This window comes from Helianthus annuus, chromosome 16 (assembly GCF_002127325.2).
Source record: "Helianthus annuus cultivar XRQ/B chromosome 16, HanXRQr2.0-SUNRISE, whole genome shotgun sequence".
In the NCBI taxonomy this organism is placed as follows: Eukaryota; Viridiplantae; Streptophyta; class Magnoliopsida; order Asterales; family Asteraceae; genus Helianthus; species Helianthus annuus.
The window spans coordinates 43772394-43779111 of NC_035448.2; the positions used below are offsets into that span (position 1 = coordinate 43772394).

The window sequence follows — 6718 nt, forward strand, 5'->3', positions numbered from 1 at the left end:
GTAATGATCAAAAACGTACAAGAATTAGAGTGAAAACTTACCGGAGTTGAGAGAAATCTGAGAAAAAGTGAAGAACAAGGCTGGTTCGGTCAGAGCTTTCCAAAAGTAGAAAGGGTGACAATGACAGGGCTATTTATAGGCTCCAAAAGAGGAAAGTGTCAACCGATCGGCCAGGATCTCCGATCGAATGGCCTGCTCGATCGGCCAGGAAAGTGCTAGCCGATCGGCTGGCCTGTTCGATCAGGATGCATCCTGTTCTATCAGCAACCCTTTTCGAGTGTTTCGCGACGGTTTTCGATATTTCGATTTCGATAGACGATGATACGAATACGATAGAGTTCCTAGTCAAATTACTTTCAGTCCCACCTACTATATCTAACATACAATCATCTATAAGTCACGTTTCGGTGTCGATTTCGATTGAGTTCGATTGCCTTTCGAGTTTCGGTTCGAGTTTCGATTGATTCGATTGAATACCACACAAAACATAAAGTAAACATGCACAAGTAACACATAAGGCACACACACACGTAAGTATTACCACACCAGTTTCGCATAGTTTCGAGCCTCGAGTTCGATTGATTGATTTTATTAACTTGATTATCGATTGATTAACTTTATCGCATTGTTACTTCCTATCATTCACAGTCGTAAATCGGTCGCATTGATTAAACGTTCGAACATTTCATTTAGACAACACTTACTCCACATAATACAAATAAAACACAAAATCGACTAATTACAGTCAAAGAAGTCAAAGTTGACTTGGACTTTGACTTTGACTTTGACATTCGAAAACACGGGGTGTTACACCAACCGATCGGATTGCCATCCGATCGAACTATCATCTGATCGGTGACCCACTCGACCCTTTTGCACTTTCCTTTTTGGGAAACCCTATAAGTACCCTCACTTGTCACATCACTTTATGTGACAGCTCTCCACTCGACCTAGCCGTACTCAAGCTTTCTTTCTCTCGATTTCTCGTGATTCTTGTAAGTTTTTAACCTAAATCTTGTACTTCTATGATCTACACGCACTCCTTCATCTTTTTCACCTTCGAATCTTAACTTTTAACCGTGAAATCAGTAGATTTGAGGTGTTCTAGGATGATGTCATCATGGGGTTCGTATGAACTTCATGTTTGGGCTTCAATCCACCAAGAACAACTTAGATCTGGACGATTTCCACATGAATGAACAAAGATCTTGCATAGATCTGAACATATTCATGGTGAAAAGGATTGAAAGATGGTTTTCCAACTTTCTTTCAACTCTTTTACACTCAATGCACTCAAAACCGATAGAATCGGAGCTTGTTCTGATCTTCTACTACTTCTTAGTGATGTACTGGCTCAAGATCTTAACTCTATCAAAGAGACAATCGATTTCGGGTTAAACATGAACCACCGTCTCGAACAGTTAACTGACCACACTAAGGTGGTTCCTGTCCGATCGGATCACTGGAGTCTTGGCGAGGTTTCTGTTGTTTGGCACGTTATCACACCGTCTCGATCAAAACTGCAAAATCATCAAAACAATCAAGTGTCAAGACAATCAGGTCGTTGGGACGGATTGCCGTCCGATTGGATTGCCATCCGATCGGACAGCCATCCGATCGGCTTACACTTGGTTCCACACTTAAACTTTTGCTTCAACATTTCAAAGATCTGAACGTCGAAGGGATTGCCATCCGATCGAACGACCATCCGACCATGTGACGTTTGGGACTTCAACACTTAACCAATTTTCAACATGTTCAATGCATAGACAGTTCAAACGGATTGCCACCCGATCGGTAGACCATCCGATCGAGTGACAACACTGCTGTGAACTTGTTCTTTGAGAAATACCTCGCCGAACGGATCGTCACCCGATCGAACCGCCGTTCGATCGATCGACCTGAAGGGTAGAGATACTTCTCTGTTTTCAAAATGCTGCAACGAAAACTTCAAAGGACAAACCATCATACACAAACACATCACTTCCAAACGAGATGTCAATCCAATCGAATGGCCATCCGATCGGATTGCCATCCGACACTTACCACTTTTGCATCATTTTACGTGCCGCTTATCGTTTATGCTAGCGCTAAATGTTCAGGCTAATCTCTCTCAGCGCTCCCTTCAATCCAAGATAGTGTTTACTTGTTAAGCACAATCTGTGAGTATACTCGATCCCTTTTTGCTTTACGCACTTTTGGGTGTTACAAACGTTATCTATATTCACATCACATCAAACACACTACGCAAACACTATTTATACGCTAACCATTATTGCATGTTATGTGTTATTCGATGAATAATTGTACGTTATGTTAATACAGTGATTGTTGCCTGACACCTTAGCAACGATAGTACTATAGTTTGGACTCAGCACCTATCGTGGACAGGGGTTGTTAAGGGCTTTACTTCACGTGTCCCAGTGGGGATATGTGTTGTGCATTCTACAACTCGCAGTAACGTCTGTGCATATTCCTCTGTCGCTAACCTACTTGCCCTCACTTTATACATGTTTCATGCTGGTTATGCTATATCAAACTTGTATGCTCACCTTTACACTATGTGTATTGACTTTATTTTAACGTATGTGACAGGTGTCTAGGATGCTATCTGCTAGGATGCTTGCTCTGTGGAATCGAGTTAGGAAGAGTCTAGAAACAAATAAACAATTTATTTAAATCTAAGTTGTCGAAACAATTTACTGTCTTTGAGATCTTTATGTCTGTAATAATTAATTGCCGAGTATGTTTTGGTATGGGACTTAATGTTAAATATTCGGTAATATTAGTTGTTATGGATTTCTCCTGGACAATCTGTTTCGCTCAGTGTCATGCCCCGATGTTTCCGCCATCGGTTGGGGTGTGACATACGGCTTCCCAAGTTAGAAATCTGCTAATTTCAAACTCACCAAGTGTTAGATCTAAGTGAAAACCCCCTTTAAAACTCTATTTTCACACTAAAACGGACCTAAAACGACATGTATTTCGTTCATTGGATAGTGGGACAAGGTAGTGTTGAAACTGTCTTGAATAGGACTTGAAAATACATCCAATTCAAGTGAAAACGCAACTCTGAACGCCAAGAACAGCCACGAATGCGAGCTGGACTGTTCTGTGCGAAGCCCGGCTTCGTACGAAGGCGCTCACTTCGCACATTACAGCCCGATTCTCATCCGTGACTCAGACAAAGACCTCTCCGACTCTAAGTTTAATCAGTAGCTTAAGGTTGGAGGGATGAACACTCGATTTTCCGAAGAAAGACGCGAAGCATACTCGAGTTTGGACAACGGAAGCAACACGCATACGAAGACCACCACCTTCGTACGAAGGCACTAGCTTCATACGAAGCCTCTGTTTTCCCTCCCGACACTCCGATTTCGACCGTTTCAGCACTTTGGAGGACTTACGCTTCTGTTCCCGTATGCATGCTGATCCGGCGCTCCCTTCAATCCATTTTCAGACCGTGTTTACTTGTTAGACACGCACTGTGAGTATGCTCGAACCCTTTTCGCTTAACGCACTTTTGGGTGTTACCACTACAACAAAAATGGCTTTTTAAGACCTTTTATGCGGGACACTTGTAAAAGAGGGTCCCAAAAATTACTTAATAAAACTAATGAACTTTTGGGGTCCTTTTATAATATACTCTACTAAACCGGTGTCTTAAAAAACTATTTAATAGGATGGACAATTTTTTGGGGTCTTATTATCATATAATTTAATAGGACACTTAAAATGTAGATCATAATAAAGTACCTTATAAGACAATTAATTGTTAGTGTCCCATTATATGGTACTGTATTAGGACACTTAATCATCTGGGGTCCTATTATATCATAACTTAATAGGACATGTTGTAGTTAAGTCATAAATGTTCAATGTTATAGGACCCTTTCTAGTTGAAGTCATATTAGAACTTAACTTAACAGGACACTTGACACTTGGGTCTTATAACTTTAAACTTTATAGGACACTTAATCATTATGGTATTATTATAATACACCGTAATAGGACACTTGATATTTGAGTTATAAAACATAAGTTTTATAGGGCGCTTATTCGCTAGAGTTTTATTATAATATAACTCAAAATGACACTTGACACTTGGCCGGTGAGTGGTGCTGAGAGGTGGTGGTGAGTGGTGGTGGTCGGTGAGTGGTAGTGGTGGTGGTGGTGGTGGTGAGAGGTGGTGGTGAGTGGTGGTGGCCGATGAATGGTGGTGGCCGGTGAGTGGTGGTGGTGAGTGGTGGCGGTGGCGGTGGTGAGAAGTGGTGGTGAAAGGTGGTGGTGAGTGGTGAGTGGTGGCAGGTGAGTGGTGGCCGGTGAGTGGTGGCCAATGAGTGGTGGTGGCGAGTAGTGGTGAGTGGTGGTGGTGAGTAGTGGTGGTGGTGAGTGGTGGTGGTGGCTGGCAGTGGTGGTGGCCGGTGAGTGGTGGTGGTAGTGAGTGGTGGTGGTGGCCGGTGAGTGGTGGTGGTGGTAGTGAGTAGTGGTGGTGGCCGGTGGTGGTGGCCGGTGAGTGGTGGTGTGATGTGAGGTAAAATACACATTTTTGTCCCGTGTAAATTGTATAATTTTTGTATAAATTTTATTTTTTTTATTTAGTTTTAGTATTATATTATATTATATTATATTATATTATATTATATTATATTATATTATATTATATTATATTATATTGTTACAGGTCCTGTCCTGGTGCAAAAAAAACGAAAAACGAGCTTAAACGATTAATGTACGAAGAATCCGAAAATATTAAATAAAGCTGAAAGATGAAGGGCTGAATTGCAGTAAAAGATAAGTTGTTTAAAAATAGTTGTTAAAAGACGAGGGATTAAATTCGCCAAGTGCTAAAGTTGAATTAATTCACCACACTAAATGACAAAACATACAAATTAACATGAATTTGTGAATTGAGTTCTAAGTTTCTAACAGACCGAAGATTTAAAAGTTCAAAAAAAGAACATATGTTTTTATTATTGTGGGGGCCGCTATCAAAGCCCAATGGATTTTCATAAACAGCATGATATTGGACTCCTTTAACAAATACTAATATGTTGTAATGATCATGACCAAAACCTAATAAAAAGAAGGGAGGCGGCGTATATTCTTGGAGGACACATACACCTCACGGCTGTTTAGGGGAATAAAAGTCAAAAAGGAAGGCGGCAGCTTCTTGAGGGGTCGCACATATATTCATAGACATCAATCTGGGACGAATTCCATAGAACATCAGAGATATATAATATCGGCTAGGGAGGAGTTCGATCAAGAGAAAAAGAATTATAATTCTTTTGACACGACTGCGACATAAGGAAAAAAGAAGAAAAGCCGATTGGTTCAAGATTCAAGGCCGTGATTCAAGATTCGATTACGGGTTTGCAAATAATTAATTTATTGGTTTGATATACTTTTTGTTTCTTGAATCCATGACTATGATTTATTATTTTAAGACTTGTATTTTTTTTTTTTAAATGATTTTTTGTACTATTATGACTAGAGTTTAATAAATATTTGTTGAAAACTAAAATTTAGGTCGGAAATAAAGTTTTCTTCAAAAGCATTCTAAGCTCTACCGAGACTGTAGCAAGAGGAAGGGTCCAGAGCTTGGACCCAAATGATATAGTTGGTGGTACAGAGATTGGACCAGAATGGAGTGAGGTAAACGTTCAAGTACCAATAAAAAAAATGAAAACTTGGTAATATCATATGGTTTATTTTTTACAATTCAAGATTGTATTGGTGCATCCATCGCATGGCCTTATCCATTCATCTCGGTATGTATTTGTTAAACTTGTGATACAAATAATTTTAATATCATGGAACTTAATGTTTATACATGGATGGTTTATTTGTAGGTAGTCCATGAGGATTGAGGATGCATGATGACTCAAGATTTTATGCTTCTTATTTTTTTAATTGCTCTTAATTTATTTGTTAAATGTTAAGACTTTATGTTAGATAATGTTATAACATGTTTATGATTAGTGTTCATGTTATGAACATGCTTATTTGAAATACAATAAAGTTCTATTTCTTTCATTTGTTGATGTTATAAAATAACTATTAGGATGTTATATGTTAATGGTCTGTTTATAAAATTGGTTTTATAATCTTATTTGGGATATTAGGACCATTTTCTTGATATTAAAGTAGCTATAACGTTACATCATTAGGGTCCTATAAGTTAATTTTTAAGAACGCTTGTATGTGTATCAAAAGATTAAAAGTATGTAATCACATATTAGAACATTGTAAAAGTGTCCTAATATGTTCTCTTTTGGACGCTATTTAAGTTGTCTATAGACATATTATGCGACCATAAAATTAGTTTCATAATCTTATTTGGTATATTAGAACCCTTTTCTTGGTACTAAATTAGCTATAATGTTACATCATAAGGGTCCTATCAATTAATTTCTAAGGACGCTTGTAAGTGTATCAAAAGATTAAAAGTATGTAAGCACATATTAGAACATCGTAAAAGTGTCCTAATATGTTTTTATCAAGACACTATTTTAGTTGTTCAAAGACATATTACGCGACCATAAAATTGGTTTCATAATCTTATTTGAGATGTTAGGACGCTTTTTTAGCTCCAGGACTTATTACAACCCCTTTACATGAAACGCTTTACCGTTGGCCCTATTAAATGAAAGGTCATATAAAATATCATTTTAGGACGCTTTTGAGCGTACTAAAAACCCAGTTTTCTTGTAGT

The 6718-nt window shown here is 38.5% G+C and overlaps 1 long non-coding RNA gene across 1 annotated transcript; it reads left to right on the forward strand.

Annotated features, from left to right (window-relative positions):
* Positions 1 to 5076: 5076 nt before the first annotated feature.
* On the forward strand, positions 5077 to 6039 carry LOC110905992. Its single transcript, XR_002573570.2, has 3 exons — positions 5077 to 5374; positions 5533 to 5774; positions 5856 to 6039. It is a non-coding gene; the product is annotated as an uncharacterized LOC110905992 (long non-coding RNA).
* Positions 6040 to 6718: the final 679 nt, after the last annotated feature.